We start from the raw sequence: 19340 nt of genomic DNA, 5'->3' as shown, positions 1-19340 counted from the left end.
CATGGTTATGATACCATCTAGCTTTGATGTTTTTAATGTCTTCTGTGCTTGTTGTCACCCTATCTGAGTTTTTCGAAAGGGTTTGGCTGGGGCATGGTTATTATACCATCTAGCTTTGATGTTTTTAATGTCTTCTGTGCTTGTTTTCACCCTATCTGAGTTCTTTGAAAGGGTTTGGCTGGGGCATGGTTATGATACCATCTAGCTTTGATGTTTTTAATGTCTTCTGTGCTTGTCACCCTATCTGAGTTCTTTGAAAGGGTTTGGCTGGGGCATGGTTATTATACCATCTAGCTTTGATGTTTTTAATGTCTTCTGTGCTTGTTGTCACCCTATCTTAGTTCTTTGAAAGGGTTTGCCTGGGGCATGGTTATGATACCATCTATCTAAGATATTTTTTCTGTCCTCTGTGCTTCAGTGGCTGCAACAAAAAAACCATAATTTTTTAGGAATGTACACATTCCTGATTTTTCAGGGTTCTGCAACTGCGGCAAAATCGTATCTTTTATGGTCACCACAGGTGATCAAAAAGGTAGGACAAACCTGGGCCCACACTGCAGAATCAGTGTTTTTTGGTTCACGTTACTGTACATTGAATTACCTCTGCCTGACCATGCACGTGCGCACAAGCACGGTGACTGCTAAACACACCACTACAGAAATATTCCCACCGACGGGACGAACATCCTGGAGGTGACAAGCAACTAGTAAAAACTAATATTCGCACACTTGACAGTATCATTAAAGCTTTTTGCGTTTTTTTTCGTTGCAGTAAACGCGGCGTTTTGTCTTTGCGTGTGAACCGGCCGTAACCTTTACACGACTTGATTGGAATGTAGATGCCGGACTTTTTAAAGCAGTTTATTACATAAGTTTAGGAATGTAGTATGTTTTCTCCCCTTAACAGCACAAAACGCAACGCTGTGTCAACAACGTATTTTTCAGAGAAATTTTTGCAAAGTTCGCACTTTCCGACGAAAACGGGTTCGCGAACATTTTTTTTTAGGTTCGCTACATCCCTAGATATGAAATGCTCCTACGTGATCTTTTCAGACACAGTAATAAAAGACAATGTTATGCTATCAAATTATTTTTTATTTAGATACCAACACATTCAAACACGTTACCCCCTATCCAGTTATTTAATTGGTAATAAAACCCAAACTACCTTTCTCCAGGTATAAGAACTGTTTTTAACTTTTCCAAGTATAAAAATGATAAAACATATAATTGCATTGGAATCCCTTGCCATGAGTTATTGCTTATATTTGTGTGTATAGTCACAAAGAGGTGCTCCTGAGATCAATCCTTACTGTTTGGTGCAGGGGGAAGTGACTTTCAATCTGAGAAGACACCTGATGGGAACAGAGAGGAAGAATTACACAATGTAATCTCTACATATGGAAGGTATGGATATACACGGTCCAACCAGGTACAATATCTGACCCATTCACCTGGAAATGGACAGGTCAGCACTAGGGTGACTGCTCATTTATCTATTATTCTTCCAACCACATGCTTCGTCAGACCAGCAGCAATCAAAGTGGAAATGAAGAATTGGTGCTCCTTCCCACTTACTTTTTGCCAACAAACATTCCCCAACATGCCTAGGTCTATACCAAATAGGTCAAACCTTCTGACTAAACCTGGATAGGCACAATCTCAGCTTTCCTAATGGATCTGTCGAGTCATCAGCACCCAGGGTTAGAACACCTTTGGCATTTGAGAGTCCCACCCCTTCATATGACTATAGTAATAAAACCTCTCTCTCTGTAGGGGTAACAGTCAGTAGGTGCAAACAAATGCCCAGTTATGAGCCTGCCCCCATTTTGTAGCTTGCCTCCACTTTTTGCTAGTGGCATGGGTGAGTGGCTTCATGAGAACCTCAATATTTCATCCCTTTCTCTCTGACAAGAAAGAAAATGAAACCACTTACTTTTGTCCTGCAGCCCAGGAGCTGCTGTTCCACCAATGGAACAATTTTATTAAAGGGTGGTTGCTCCAATGGGTTGATATTCCAGCACTGTTTCATGAGATCATACCTGCAGGGAGTTACAAATATGGAATGTACTGTACATGGGGCACATAGACCTCATTCTGCTGGAAATCACAAATAGTTACCATTTAACCCAAATGACCCCACAAATTCTGGGCGCGCCATTCGGTAGCCATTGGGATGCCTCCTGTAAGGTAAGGATCAAAGGGGAAGTATGTATGTATATCTTTATTTATAAATCGCTACTTATGTACGCAGCAGTGTACACAAACAGGGATAAAGATAATAATAGACAAATATAAAATATAACAATAAATACAGATAAATACAAGATAAATACAGTTGCAATAAGTTAAGAGTCACAAGTTAAGACACAAGAGGATGGAGGTCCCTGCCCCGTAGAGCTTACAATCTATATGAAGTTTAAAGATAAGAGAAGTGCAACATCGAGTCCCTATCCAGTTTATATGTTGTCATGACTTACCTAGTGAGAAGATCTCCCAGAGAAGAATCCCATAGGACCACACATCACTCTCGAATGTATAGACCCCCTCAAACATACTCTCAGGAGCCATCCACTTGACTGCAAGACGTGCCTAGAAACCAAAAGAACATTCTGATTGTGATCCAATGCCCAGTACCAGTACAACAGACAATACCCCAGCAGCACACATCATGGTGACAGTGAGTGAAAGAGTTTTGTACTTAAATTGACAGAGCCTGTTGAACAAAGCTTTATAAACCCATTTCTTCCTGTAGATATGTTGGTACCCCAAAACGGCACCCCACTATAGAACCCACTATGCTTGCTGGGTTTGTATATCTTTATAGCACCCAAACAAGAACAGGTCCCCAATATGTACAATAATCACATGAGGCATACCTCCATATCACAATGTAAATACCCTGCTCACACTCCATATGAAGGGGCAATTACCCTGCTCACACTCCATATGAAGGTGCAATTACCCTGCTCACACTTACATTTCCATGCAGCACATAACCAGAGTTGTGCCGGAGGGTTCCTGCAATTCCAAAATCACAAATTTTTGTTTCTCGGTCGTGGGCGAGGAGGATGTTTCTTGCCGCCAGGTCCCGGTGGATGCACTATAAAAGCAAAACAGTAATTTCCTATTGAGTGGCTCAGTTACCAGTTCTGTCTGGCACTGAAATTAGGCACAAAATCTTGATGGTTCAAAGGCCCAGAAGAGCTGCTGCTTTCTATAGTAATGTATGGAGAATGTGGTGCCTGAAGCCCACAAAAATGGCACAGAGAAACTTACTGGTGCTGATGGGTCAGACTGCTATAATCAAATACTGACCTTTTTGGAGGCCAACAATTCCATCCCCTGAGCAACTTGATAGGAGAAGTTAAATCAGATCCTCTGTGTCCAAAGGCTTATCCTCCTTCTGTGATGCCTCCTGTGATGCATCCTGCTACCCAGATAGACCTGTCACATGCACAGAGATTGCTTTCATTGTACCCCAACCAAGAGAACTGAGGGACCCAGGCCCAGCATTCTATGAATGGCATACAAGGAGTAGGAGATGGATTGTAAAGACAAAAAAGGTTCACACTGACACATTCATGGGTGGGCCCACTGGGATTGCAATAAAACACATTGGGGCTGATTCACTAGAGGGTGATATAATGAGAGCTATTTATAGAATGTGTTACAAATTTTATTGCTTCTTATTTTTTGTGACTTAATGATCAACTCACTAAAAGGACACGCGTCATAATTAAGAAGCTATTTTATTGTTGTTATTTATCTAGCGATAACATGCCAATATATTCCGATATAGTTTGCATGCGTTATTACCACGCAATATTCTGTAAGTAAGCATTACACACTGCATACCATATGACTTCTGCCATTTTGTGCAGTTCCGCAGAGATGCTTAAGATGGAGAGCTCAGAAGGTGCAGATGCGCAATTACCGCCTGAGGAATGACCAAATAAACCCTTGACGAGGGGTCTCAGCAATATTGAACACAGCAGTGGCGATAATAAACAAATGAATAACATGAAGGAGGCATGAGTGCTCACAGATTGCAAAAAACCAAACAACACAGTAAAAAAAAATACACAAAACCCACAATTGAAAACAGAAAGGAACAAAGCAACTTCTCAGAGATTTAGCCCAAACCACCAAACATGCAAGTGTTAGTAAATGTTAATTGAAACTTGAAATAACTATTCATGTTAATGACAGCAGTGACAGTTCAGTAAGTGTGACACAGCACAAACTCAACACAAAAAAAACAAAAAACATATGTGCACCTTCACATTTGGCCAACAGTGATGACGAGAAGCCTGGCTACATTAGCAGGCCAGATGTGTCTGATATTGAGGGCACAGATAAAGATTATCATCCAGACAAAGCAAGTGAAGTGGAAAGTGAGTGCAGAGATATGGTATATTGCCACTCACTACTTCTGAGCCTAATAAATTAAATGAACATTTTTTACAAAGTGTGCAACTATTTTCACAGGAAAGAAAAAGAATATTGTTTGAGATGTTGTTTTGTGTTTGTTTTTTTATTGTAGTAAAGATTGTAGGTACTTACACGTAAAGTAATTATTTAGGATTTCTCCCTGTACTCCATTGACTCTGTCATCTGCACTTTGTACACAATATATGGGATGATTTGGGTCATCTAAGTCATCAGCCACAAACCCAGGCAATCCATGATAATTGGCAATATTGTGCAATATAGTAAAGGCTACTACACTTTGTGCCACTTTACCGGGGCTGTACATCAGGCTTCCACCTGGCTTGTCCAGGCATCAGAATGGGATTTTCACAACCCATGCACAGAAGTTTGACAGTGCCAGGAACAGCATGGCTTCTGCATGCTAGAAGCTAAGAAGATAAGGCTCCTCACTATTTTCTCCTCTGATAATCCCTCTAGAGCAGTGCTGTCCAACTTCTGTGGCACAGAGGGCCGTAATTTTTCTGGCCTCCTTGGTGGAGGGTCAATAATGGAAGCTAGTTTAGACCACTTCCCTTTTTAAAACCACACCCACTTGAAACCACACCAATGTTATCTCATGACCATAGCCATATTAATGGTGGTAGTACAGCAAAAAACTGCCATACTCTGCCTTCCCTACCCTGCCTGTGTGTGCCATACTCTGCCTTCCCAACCCTGCCTGTGTTTGCCATACTCTGCCTTCCATACCCTGCCTGTGTGCACCACATTCTGCCTGCCCCACCCTGCCTGTGTGCGCCACACTCTGCCTTCCCCACCCTGCCTGTGTGTGCCATACTCTGCCTTCCCTACCCTGCCTGCAGCATAGGGCAGGCAGAGTTTGGCACAAACAGGCAGCCTACAGTGACACAGGGGATTACATTTTTAAACAATACAGGGGTATTACAGCCTGAATCTGATGTGTTAACCATGCAGGGGGCCAGTACTGATACCATTTAAAGCTTACACAAAAGTACCATATATACTCGAGTATAAGCCGAGTTTTTCAGCACCAAAAATGTGCTGAAAAAGTGACCCTTGGCTTATACTCGGGTATATGCACAGTTACTTGGCTAATACCGAGTATGTGCATCCCCCGATGCCTGTTAACATAGCGCTTTGCGAGCGCTGAACTTGGGGCAGATATGCTAATTTGCCTTAGGAGGGGGAGTACTGCCGGCCCACTATACGGCGTCTCCTATGCACGCATCCATCTAGCAACGCCCGGCCTCCCTTCTGCCGTCTCTACTATATGTACATGCGCTGTAATCCTGCCTGTCAGGAGGAGGTCTCTGTCGGGTGATCGTGAAGTAACGGGCCGTAAGTAACCCTTCTGTAGCGATTGAGTAGGCATGGGGGTACGGGTGGGGGTATGACACCACACTAACGATCGCCCCTACAACATGTTTTATTTACTTGTACACGAGCACTCTTTGGTTTTCGTTTTGTGTATGTCCTGTTACCTAGCAACACTATGCCTTGGCGCCAAACTTTGCCTTTAAAAACGCTGATGTGTTTGCTCTCTTGTATTCCCTGACGAAAGTCCTAGTAAAAGGACTGAAACGTTGGACACAATAAATCTCATCACCTGCATGTAAGATATCTTTATTTTCTTTGCCTTCTTTTGCGGAAATCCTATGAGTGCCGACATTTTTGACTTGTTTGATGAATTTTTGGCTCTGGCACCGAGGTTTATTTTCTCTCTAAGGTGTGCTTCCCATTTTGGACTGCGGGTATATATATATATATAGCACCCCCCCCTGTGAACGGAGGGACAGAAGGGCGGGTCCCGCCTGTGTGCACAGTGCTGGGGAAGCTCTTATGTGAAGTGGGTGCTTACTTGATTATGTGAGTGACTTAATTATTGTTGTTACGGTAGCACCCCAACCCCCCCATGGATGGGTGAGCGGGCAGGTCGGGTCCCATCGGCGTGCACGTTGCTGGGGAAGCGCTTCTGTGAGGTGGGTGATTACTTAAATTATGGGGGTTGCTGTTTTTACTAAATTATTGTACTTGTGCGCGTGCATGCGCGTTGCTTTGGTAGCGCTGCCTCGAGCATACACGATATACGAGCGCTTCTGTGAGGTGGGTGATTACTTATGTTATGTAGGTTGCTGTTTACTAAATTATTGTACTTACGGTAGCACTACTCCCCCCCACCCGTGGATGGGCGGGTCCCGCCCGCGGCGTGCGGGCATGCGTACGTGAGTACATGCGTGTTGCTGTGAGGAGCGATAGCACTGCTTGCTTTGTGCACGGCTTTCTTGTTGGTACTTTCTCTCCTTAATGGTATTATCTCTCCTGCTTTCCCTCTAATGTATGTGTGTGGTGAGCTTGTCATTAATGCCCCCCACACTGTTAATTATGAGTTTCTTATGTTTCCCATTAGCTGTCTGTCTATATGAGTGACCTTTCAGTTACTTCAGAAGTAACATTGGGGTTCTCCTTAAAAAGGAATGCATCTAACCATACGCACTGTATTGAGCAACTAGGTTTATATTGATTTTCTATGTTGTGCACCATTTCCAGGCAAAAGCAACATAGGTTTTGTAAGCAAACTGTTGCATGTTCTCTTTTGTTCCAAGAACCTTGTGACCTAAAAACCACTTTAATATAGAAAAGCTGTAGATCTTACTGTAAGCCACTTTGAGCTGTAAAACGTGTTTAAAGGGGACCTATACTTTCCATAAGTGTTGCAGTACCAAATATTGCTGAATTTAATTCTCCAGCATATTATCAAAAGTAAAAGCATTATGGAAGCTGAGGTTTAGCAACTCAGTAAAGATTTCTGCTTTGAGCACTGAGCCAAATGAATTTCCATCTTATGTATGAAAGTAATTAAAATTAAGGATGCACAGAATCCAGGATTCATCCAAATCCACACCTCTGGCCTTAAAATCATGTGACTTTTTTCACATAAACACGGACTTTGAAAATTGAGAATATGCAAACCCTGATGCACTATCACAAGTAGAAGTAGCTTTGCTGTCAGTTGTGCTGGGAGACATGCTGCATTGCGATGGGAGCACACACAGCAGGATGGTAGCGCACACCAGGATGGCAAGTACTTGATACTTAGTATGGCAGCTTTCTTAGCCTTCCCAAACTTGCCTGACAGTTAAAAAAAAAACACCCTAGGCTTATATTCGAGTCAAAAAGTTTTTCCAGTTTTCTTAGGTAAAATTAGGTACCTCGGCTTATATTCGGATTGGCTTATACTCGAGTTTATACAGTAAGTTATCAAAGCAGCCAGACAGGTGGGGGGGCCACACAGAGGGGGGTCGCCAGTTGCACATCACTGCTCTAGAGTTGATCTTTCCCTGAAAACTGTAGGATGCATTACTCTAGGATGATCACATACTTGATCCTCTTCTTCACAAGCCAAGAAAAATTCAACTGCAAAGTCCATGTTGTGTTGCCAAATGCGCATGAGGCTCAATGTTCTTTAAGTACCACCTCCCCCAAGTAGGTGTTAATATTCTCACAGCTTCTCGTGATATTTAGCACGTTTAACACTTCATAGGGTTGATTCACTAAAGGTTGATAAGTTTTATCGCACATTTTTTGTGTTAAAATTGATGCAAAAAAACCCGCGCAATTTGCGAATGCATTATCGCATGCGTTAGGTCACATATCGCATGCGTTAATTTACTTAACATTACTCTATGCGAAAATTTACACCTACTTGAAGCAGGCGGTAATTATAGAAAAGTACAGTTCATGAGCTTTTGGCAACACAATATGGACTTTGCAGTGTGTGTTGGCCCTAGAGTAATGTAGCCTCCAGTTTGCAGGGAAATGGTAATTTGAAAAAAAAAGTAGATTTGCAAACCTACAAGTAGCACGCATGCATAAATTAGCGCTCGCAACCAGTAGCGTGCATGCATAAATTAACGCGTGTTGCGTCGAATACCACATGAAAATAGTCTTCGCGACTTAAATAACGCAAACAGCATTGTGTCTAAATTAATGCAAATATACTTTTAGTGAATCGTGCATTAAGGGAAAAATTAGATGTGATAAAATTTTTAACTCATGCTATAAATAGCGCACGTTTAAACGCACTTTAGCGAATCAAACCTCATGTGCTTTTGTGAATCATGCGTTAGTATTCTTTTCATTCGAAATTTACCGCCATGCATTAAAAATAACGCATGGTGGTAATGCGATATTTAACACATGCGATATGCGGATTAACGCATGCGAAATTACTTTGAATTACTTTCGAATCGGTAGTTATTTATCGCATGCTTTATTGATCGCCCTTTAGTGAATCAGCCCCATTGTGTCTATTGTCTCCTATTTAACTGTCACCTATCTGATGTCTGTCTGCCAGTCCAGCTGGGCACAAGAGGAGTCCCAATTCGCTTCATATTCATGAATTGGTTCATCACTCCATTGCTGCACAATGAGAGAAAGAATACCTACAGCTTAAATACTGGCACTGCTTCCACCAATCCTATTGAGAGGCCAGGGAAACAAGTGGGGCAGCATTGCTGTTGGTCTGTCACCAATACTCCTATCTCTAACTTAACCATTCCTATCTCCCACTTAACAGGAGGCAGCTAGAGAACATGCAAGAATATCTCTTGCATTAAGGTGATTCCAACAAAGTACTGGTTCTGACTTGGACATATGAAAGAATTGCGCATTCTCTTCAGATAGTTGGACAGGTCTCCTGAACATAATCAGCAATGTAGGATCTGAAACACAAAGTTCATGGATCAGCAGCTTCCATCCTCATGTTCTTCTCCCCTAATTTACCTTTCACTTCTGAATTCTACCTTCAGAAACCCTGTCTCTCCCAATGACACCGTAATAACTGTTACCATCAAGAACTATGTCTATTCTATCCCAATAACATGGCAATGGACATTACCTTTAGAAACTGTCTCTACTCCCCCCAATGACATGTCCATAGAATTTAACTCTTTGAAGAAGTTGAAAGTTAAACAATTTATTTACCCAGTATAACCCCCTTATTCTTGAGTAGGGGTACAAATTTAAATATTAGTTCTTAGTACAGTACAATGGGCAGCAGAAGGGTAAAACTGTGCCCTCTATACATGTGAGCATTGGCATTGTGACCAGGGTTTGAATCTGTATAACGTATTGAGAGGCCAATTGCAGCCAGATCATTATTCCTGGTATATTCCAGTTTTTTTGTATTTACCTCCAATTGTTCAGACTCCTAGAAGATGGACAATGTTCTTGACCAAGATACATTAATATTTTAAGTTCTGACATGATGGCATCCCTCTCTGGGGCACTGGCATTGACTGCAACAAGAGGAGCTGCCATGAGCCACAGTCATCAGATGGCAAAATTATATGAGCAAAAAAGAAAATTCTGTACCCTTGGCCATTTTAACTGCGTCTGTTATCATGCTGTCTTCTGTGTGGAAGCCATGTGCATCTGCTTTAACTACATATCCTAATAATCCAGCGCCAAGCGTTTTCTCTGCACACAAAAACTCTCTCCCTTGTCAATACTTGGTCTGGGACGACCTTAGTTAAAGAAATACAAGAATGCTGATGTAGTAGCTATCCTTCTATAGTTCCAAGGATAACTAGGTCAGTAAATAGAATCCTCCAAAATCTAACCCAGTGGGCTTCCAAGAAGCATCTAGAACAGTGCTGTCCAACTGTCCATCTGTGTGGCCCCCACCTGTCTGGCTGCTTTGATAACTTATCTTTGTGTAAGCTTTACATGGTATCAGTACTGGCCCCCTGCATGGTTAACACCTCAGATTCAGGCTGTAATTCCCCTGTATTGTTTAAAAATGTAATCCCCTGTGTTGTTCACACCTTTTAATCCCTACATTGTTCATCCCCTGCATTGTTCACACCTCAGGCTCAGGCTGTAATCAGCCACATTGTTCACCTGTTCACACCTCAGACAGACTGTAGGAGCAGTAGAAACCCAATAATAATCCCTGCACACTATAAAAAGAACATATACTGAGGTGGTACTGCAATTATTATTTTTTTAATATATAGTTATTGTGCAGACTGTAGGAGCAGTGGCAGCATTGTGTCACTGTAGGCTGCCTGTTTGTGCCATACTCTGCATGCCCTATGCTGCCTGTGTGTGCCATACACACAGGCAGGGTAGGAAAGGCAGAGTATGGCAAACACAAGCAGAGTAGGGAAGGCAGAGTATGGCAGGTTTTTGCTGTACTACCACCATTAATATGGCTATGGTCATGAGATAACATGGGTGTGGTTTCAAAAAGGGAAGTGGTCTAAACTAGCTTCCATTATCGGCCCTCCACCACGGAGGCCGGAAAAATTCCGGCCCTCGGTGCCACAGAAGTTGGACAGCACTGATCTAGAAGAACAAATAAACATCCCATCCCATCAAACTGTTCCATTCAGTTGGACTTGCCCCAACACCATCTAATGCTTTAGTCTCCCCAAGACACTAAACCCAAACGCTGTTTCTCTCTCTGGTGCAGTTAAGGGCAACCCAACCTTCACTTCACACTAAAATAGAGTAAACAGAGGCTTGCACTCGCTGTAATTGCTACCAGATACATCCACAAATGACCAAAGAACATTGAACTGACCAAAGGAGAGCTTGTCTCTGGGGAGCTCCGATTTGTTATCATAAGGAAGCTGATTGATATCAGTAGGAATATCAATGTTTCTGTTGGTTTCTACCACAGCCCCCAGTGGAATCGCATTCCTTCGATTCTGTAATGAAAGCAAATGAATGGATTTACCTATTTGGGGTCACAGTAAACACATTCCATGAAGAAAAATAAAAAATATCTATACCCTCAAATATGTTATCACACGGAGAGTGACAGCAATGCACAAGAATCCAACCATTACTATATGTCCATGCATCCAGGGATGGTTGTGTTCCTCTAGACAGTCAGGTTGATGTATCCAGCACCTGGTGAGACAATCCTAGGAACCGTGTTCCCTGCAAAAACACACAATGTCACAATTGGCAATCCAGTCAAGTATAACCCTTCCTCTGCCAGTTAGGAAAGCAGAGAGTGTGTGTATATGTATGTGTGTGTGTGTATATATACCATAAAGATAGATTCCGCACTCACAGGACACAGCACTTAAAGTGGTAATTTATTGTGATGTGGAACTAACTTTTCAGCTGTGTCTACACCCTTTGTCAAAGTTTCAGTGAGTGGAAACAACCCTCCTGAAAAACCCAAAGTGTCGGGAAAGCAGCAGTGACATCATCAGGTGAGACAAATTGCAAGCTAATTATGTCAAAAACAGACAAAATTGAATGGGCATCAAAATAAAAAATATAAAAAATAAACACAAATAGAAAGAGTAAGAGTGAGTATTGTGAGCGCTAGACTAGCGGGAGAGATATATGTTTGAAAAGAAATAAGGGAGCGGGAGATCCTCCATAGCTGAACTACAACTCACCGATTGGTGCCTATTAGTGTAGCCAAATTATAGCATGAAGAACAGGACTTTAAATTTGAACTTACATACTTTTTATAAACAAGCGGTACCAGTATGGGGTCGAATGTCGCCCCTTTCTTCACAAACTTGTATGTGGCATATTATGTACAAACCTGTATTTTACCAACCTATGGCAAACATATTTTCAGAATGTTCCGCTTTATTGATGACCTACTACTACTTTGGACTGGCACCTGTGAACAGTTTTGGTCGATGGTTCAATAACTTCCTTCTACTATACAGTTCACTGCACACATTGACCCCTCTTCTGTGTCCTTCTTGGATTTAACCTTAATGGTTATTGGTACAACATTGACCACCACTATTTACAGGAGGACAACTGACAGGAACACATTGTTGCACCACTCATCTTGCCACCCACCACACCTATTACGAAGTGGTTAGGAATAACACGGATCCACTCCTATTAAACCAACAACTTGATGATCTGACACATCACTTTTTACAACATGCTATAAGTTTCAAGATTTGCTAACATGCAAAGATAAAGCTGTTACTCACACAAAATGATACTTTACGCATCAAGGAAAGATCTCAATGCCAACCACAGGAAGATAGATTGACTTTCCTCACCTTGTACACCCCAGATAAGAAACCGTTGGTTGATTCAATTCTTTACCATTGGTCTGTTCTTGAAAAGGACCACACACTTCCCCCAGTTTTTAGGACCTTTCCACGCATCGCATACAGAAGGGGCAACAGTCTACGTGTCAGGACTGGCCTCTGGCGAGAGACCAGCAGGTAGGAGCCTATATTTAAATAACCCCCAGAACTCCCTTTAAGGGCCAGGCAGCCAAGTATGATAACCAAGGAAGTTTAATAAAGACCAAACAGAACAAAAGTAAAATAAATGTACAAGCCTGAGATGAAGAAAATACAGAGTCCGGCAATAGGCAAATCCATAAGCAGGCAGAGGTCAGTCCAGGCAGGGTTCAAGCGATCTCCCAGTCAAACAACAACATTTTAAATAAATAATTATGCATTAGAATCAAGTCATTAAAGATGCTGCAAGGACTGGATAGGCAAGTGAGTATACTGTAAGGCTCAAAACCTTCAGCAGAGGGTGAGCCATCAGAGACAGGACCATCAACAGGGAGTGAGTCGCCAGGGTCTGGAACCAAAGCCAGAGGGACGTCAGGATCAGGATCAGAAGCCGGAACAGGGGTGTCGCCAGAGTCAGGAGCCAGGACAAAAGTACCGCCAGAGTCAGGAGTCGAAGCCAGGACAGGAGTGCCACCAGAGTCAGGAGCCAAAGCCAGGACAGGAGTGCCGCCAGAGTCAGGAGTCAAAGCCAGGACAGGAATGCCGCCAGAGTCAGGAGCCAAAGCCAGGACAGGAATGCCACCAGAGTCAGGAGCAGATGCCAGAGAGTCACTAGGATCATTAACACAAGGTAGGCCACCAGGATCAGGATCTAGAACAGAGAAATTGCCAGAATCAGGAGCCACAGCGGATGAGACACCAGAATCGGAAATCTCAGTGGATGAGACGCCAGGGTCAGGAGCCACAGCGGATGAATTACCACACAAAACACCCATTACAGGTGGAGGACCATCATAGACACCCATTACAAGTGGAGCACCATCATACATACCCACTACAGGTGGAAGGGAGATGCCCAGGGAAGCAACAAGACCACCACTCACTGCAACTGGACTGGCAGAGTCTGTGACAACAGAACCACCAGACCTAGTAGCAGGGAAGGTAGGCCCAGAAGCAATTTTGTCCTCAGAGGCTGGTGGTAGAAGCATTGGCACTAAAGCAAGAGCAGGCACAACCACTGGCATTGAGGCAGGAGCAGGCACAACTGCTGGCACGGGAGCTAGCAGGACCACTGGCACATGCAGGACCGCTGGCACATGCAGGACCACTGGCACGGGAGATGTCACGGGCAGGACCGCTGACACAGAGGCAGGAACTGATGGCTGGAGAACTGGCACAGAGGCAGGAACTGATGGCTGGAGAACTGGCACAGAGGCAGGAACTGATACAGACATGACTGCTGGCATGGGAGGAGGCAGCTGTCGGGGTGCAGGTACGGAAGCAGGCACTGGCTGGGGTGCAGGTACGGAAGCAGGCACTGGCTGGGTAGCAGACACCGGAGCAGGCACTGGCTGGGTAGCAGACACCGGAGCGGGTACAGGAACCGGAGACTGGACTGTGGGTACAGGAACCGGAGACTGGACTGCGGGTACAGGAACCGGAGACTGGACTGCGGGTACAGGAACTGGAGACTGGACTGCGGGTACAGGAACCGGAGACTGGACTGCGGGTACAGGAACCGGCAGGCTAGAGCAGGCAGGTGCTAGAGCAGGCAGCAGCAGCTTTCGGGGAGCCGGCACAGGAGTACACAAAGGCAGCTTTCGGGGAGCCGGCACAGGAGCGGAGTCTGGCACAGGAGCAGAGTCTGGCACAGGAGCGGATGAAGGTTCAGAGCTGGACTGCCGGAGGACTGGTATGAGTCCAATCCGTGGGAAAGCTGGCAAAGGACCAAGCTGCCTGAGCGCAGGTACCAGAAAAATAGGCAAATAAGCAGGAACTGGATCAGGTGACTGAACTGCAGGCAGAGATAAAGGTGACTGATCTGTGGGCATAGATATATATGGCTGAACTACAGGCACAGTTGACAACTGGAAAACTGACTGGCCCTTGAATGTTGTAGTATATGCTGTGGGTATTTCATCCTCCGAATCCATATCTTCCCACTCATCATCAAGTATATCTACACAGTCAGTCTCATCTTCACAACAGAGATTGCTCTTCCTCATTCTGAGTACTCAAAGGAACAGCAGGCTGGAAGATGCTTAGGGGCCCCACAAATTGAAAATCACTTTTAACTGAAGGGGTACATTGAAAGTTAGTTACGGGTTTAACTGCAGAGGAGGAAAAAATGTCCGGAGGGATTGGCCATAAATCCCCTGTGAAGTTTGCTTTCAAAATATAAAGAAAGGTACAGGGATCCTCTAAAAAGTGAGCCTCTTCATCAGTGCAAAGTTCTGCCCATTCTTGAGCTTTGCCCCCCAAAAGAAACAAAATGATAAGACGGCTTTTCATATAATTAGGGGCTTGCTGGACAAAAGAAACAATAGCAAACTTTTTGCATGTAAGCAGAAAATCTGAAAAAGTCCCTTTGTCCCCTTCATACTTCTTAACAGAAGAGAGCCACTGGGCAGAGAGTTGCAGTTCATCATGTGACACTGAGGGGTTACTAGCATGCTCTTTGCTGTATGGCTCGATCATACTGTCAGGACTGGCCTCTGGCGAGAGACCAGCAGGTAGGAGCCTATATGTAAATAACCCCCAGAACTCCCTTTAAGGGCCAGACAGCCAAGTATGATAACCAAGGAAGTTTAATAAAGACCAAACAGAACAAAAGTAAAATAAATGTACAAGCCTGAGATGAAGAAAATACAGAGTCCGGCAATAGGCAAATCCGTAAGCAGGCAGAGGCCAGTCCAGGCAAGGTTCAAGCATATCCGTTAATCAGGCAGAGGTCAGTCCAGGCAGGGTTCAAGCAAATCAGGGAAACCAAACAGGGACCAGGCAGGGCACAGGCAGGGACCACGAAATCAGGCTCAGCAAGAATGATGATCGAGCAACTGGGTGTTGCCCGGAGAGGGTTTATATAGGTAGGTAATTAGTAAAACAGCAACACATGTGATAAACAGGATTGGTTGAGACTTAAGGAAAATGGGTAGCGATGTCAAAAGCACATAAGGGCAACAAACCCCACATAGCTCAAAGAGCCTCCTGAGGCTCATTAAGCTAGTGCACCAGCAGTCCAGCACCAAGTCCAGGTTTTGATTCCCTGCAGTTCCTGACACTACGTGGTTTGCTTATAAAAACTGATCCTAGTCATTGTTACCAGTCCAGTAGCCCTAACACTTGGCTCCCCTCGACTAGACTTGGCTGCTACAAATGTCTTAATTGTACTACCTGCAACTTCATAATAACTGAACCAGTCTTCAATCATCCACACATGGGCCGTACCATACAAATCCAACATAGACTTACATGTACCTCAAAATTTATTATCTACTTCATTAAATGCCCCTGTGGTTTGCTGTATATTGGTAAAACTATCACCACTTTCAGGGAGTGAATGGCAAACCATAGGTCAGCCATCCGCTCTGCACTCTCAACAGGAAAAGCTGATACCCCAGTTGTGGCACATTTTTTGTCCGTCCCGTAATCACACACTCACTAGCTTACACTGCATAATTATTGACTTTGTCCCCCACCTTCACGAGGTGGTGATCGTGAGAGATTACTTCTTCAAACGGAACTCAAATGGATGCATAGACTGAACACGATTAGCCCTCATGGAATAAACAAACTGGTTTTCTATTCCTCATTTTATTTAAAATTATATGCTATTCTGCACATCCTATGCACATCATTTATTTTGTAATATGAGTGGCAATATGCCACAAATGTCCTAATTGTACTACCTGCAACTTCCTAATAACTGGACCAGTCTTCAATCATCCACACATGGGCCGTACCATACAAATCCAACATAGACTTACATGTACCTCAAAATGTATTATCTACTTCATTAAATGCCCCTGTGGTTTGCTGTATATTGGTAGAGATGTAGCGAACTGTTCGCCGGTGAACTAATTCGCGCGAACATCGGGTGTTCGCAAGTCCGCAAATTCGCGAACTTTTGGCGATGTTCGCCATTTGGGTTCGCCTTAGCTGGTGCCAAATTTTGACCTCTCACCCCAGAGTCAGCAGATACATGGCAGCCAATCAGGCAGCTCTCCCTCCTGGACCACCCCCCCAACCCTGGACCACTCCCTTCCATATATAAACTGAAGCCCAGCAGCCATTTTACATTCTGCCTGTGTGTGTTTGAAGAGATAATGTAGGGAGAGAAGCTGTGCAGGGATTTGAGGGAGAGTTTAGGTAGCTTTATTGATGTCACGACTAAGCAGGAAACGTCACTGGAAGGAGTCGTTGAGGAAGGACCTCTCCTACACCTCCCACTAAGGAACACAGCCGCTGGGGATGAAACAGGACTGGAGCCAAGTGAAGGAGTGGCAGGAGTGCCGAACCAGGCGTCTAGGCAAAAACGGAAGGCAATCGGATGGTCAGGCAGGCAATAGGTCGGTACAGGCAGCAGGATTCAGAATCGGAAGTCAGGCCGGGTCAAAATAACAAATATCAATCAGGAAACAATGCTTGGCGTCTTTCACAAGGAAAATGATCACTTCGCAGTGATCCTAGGTCTCTGGCGTCTTTTTAAGCGCAAGGCGCATGCGCGGGCGTCAAGACGCATGCCGGCGTCAGAGCGTGCGCGTGCGTCAAGGTGCGCGCCGGCGTCAGAGCATGCGCGTGCGTCAAGGCGCGCGCCGGCGTCAAGGCGCGCGCCGGCGTCAAGACGCACGCCGGCGTCATAGCGTGCGCCAGCGTCAGAGCGCACCCCCTTGTGACCAGGTGGACGGCCACGACGAGCAGGTACCTTACAATTGAGTCTGACTAGTGAATGTGATCTGCTTTCTACTGCTTTGTATTAGCAGCACATAGGGAGAGATTTGTGCAGGGATTTGAGGGAGAGTTTAGGTAGCTTTGCCGAGTCTGACTAGTGAATGTGATCTGCTTTCTACTGCTCTGTATTAGCAGCACATAGGGAGAGATTTGTGCAGGGATTTGAGGGAGAGTTTAGGTAGCTTTGCCGAGTCAAACTAGTGAATGTGATCTGCTTTCTACTGCTCTGTATTAGCAGCACATAGGGAGAGAGCTGTGTCCAAGTGTGCAGGGATTTGAGGGAGAGTTTAGGTAGCTATTAGTCTAGCTGTGTTGGGGACTGGTGTGCTGCTCCTAGTAGTTCACCACCAGCACCAACCAGAGATCACTTTTGTTTTATTATTATTTTTTTTTTCATTTATCTTATTAGATATTAGATATATATATTATAAATATATATATTAGATATAGATATATTAGATATAGATATTTAGATATTTATTAAGACATTCTGTCTAAAAATAACAATAATAATTCCGTGTCCAGAAACATCACCTGAGTGACTTTTTTCCACCGGCAATACTACATCCACTACTGTATACTTTGCCATTGCAGGCCTTGTTGTTGCCACTGTCTTTTTCAACCAAGTGCCACCTAGCTGTGTGAGCTTTTGCACATTCTGTCTAAAAATAACAATAGTAATTCCGTGTCCAGAAACATCACGCGAGTGACGTTTTTCCACCGGCAATACTACATCCACTACTGTATACTTTGCCATTGCAGGCCTTGTTGTTGCCACTGTCTTTTTCTCTAACATTTGTGTGGGTGAGCATTTGGGGAACAGTGATCACAACATGGTCTCCTTTGAGATAATGCTGCAGAGACAGCGCTATAAGGGAGTAACTAATACGCTCAATTTTAGACGTGCAGACTTTGCCAGTATAAGGGCATCTCTGCAATGTGTCAACTGGGAAAGGCTTTTCATGGGGTTAGACACAGAAGGAAAATGGAACATCTTTAAAACATTGCTTTGTAGGTATACACAACAGTATATCCCCCTTGTAAGCAAGGAGAGGCATCGCAAAGCAAAACCTTTATGGCTGAATAAAAGTGTTATTGTCGAGGTTGGTAAGAAAAAACGTGCTTTTAGGGCATTCAAGTTAGCTGGGACAGCAGAAACTCTCATCAGGTACAAGGAAGCAAATAAAGCATGCAAAAAAGCTATCAAGCAAGCTAAAATAGAAATGGAAAGGGATATTGTTGCTAGGAGTAAAAAGAATCCTAAATTATTTTTTAATTATGTGAATAGTAAAAAAATGAAGCAAGAAGGGGTGGGAACTTTATTATCACGGGGGGGTAAGTTGGTTGATGAGAATGGGGAAAAAGCTGAAATTTTGAACTCTTATTTTTCATCTGTCTATACATCTGAGGAGCCAGATAATGAAGGCTTCCCTTGTAATATGCCCAGTTCTAGTAATTTAGCTACTGGCGCATGGGTCACTCGGGAGGAAATTCAAAAGAGACTTGAACATGTAAAGGTAAACAAAGGTCCAGGGCCGGATGGGATTCATCCCAGGGTATTAAATGAGCTGAGCGCTGTGATTGCCAAACCTCTTCACTTAATTTTTCAGGATTCATTGAGGTCTGGCATGGTGCCAAGAGACTGGCGGATTGCTAATGTGGTGCCGTTATTTAAAAAGGGATCCCGTTCTCAGCCTGAAAACTATAGGCCTGTTAGTCTGACATCAGTAGTAGGAAAACTTTTGGAAGGGGTAATAAGGGATAGGGTACTTGAATACATTGCTGTTCACAATACTATTAGTTTGTGCCAGCATGGTTTTATGCGTAACAGATCTTGCCAGACTAATTTAGTCGCCTTTTATGAGGAGGTGAGCAGGAACCTTGATGCTGGAATGGCAGTTGATGTCATCTACT

General features: G+C 43.9%; 1 pseudogene; it reads right to left on the bottom strand.

Annotated features, from left to right (window-relative positions):
- Positions 1–1338: 1338 nt before the first annotated feature.
- LOC100486109 lies at positions 1339–7879 on the bottom strand (annotated as a pseudogene).
- Positions 7880–19340: the final 11461 nt, after the last annotated feature.

This window comes from Xenopus tropicalis, chromosome 7 (assembly GCF_000004195.4).
Source record: "Xenopus tropicalis strain Nigerian chromosome 7, UCB_Xtro_10.0, whole genome shotgun sequence".
In the NCBI taxonomy this organism is placed as follows: domain Eukaryota; kingdom Metazoa; phylum Chordata; class Amphibia; order Anura; family Pipidae; genus Xenopus; species Xenopus tropicalis.
Note: the sequence above shows the minus strand (reverse complement) of the source record. Positions and strands in the feature narration are given on the sequence as shown.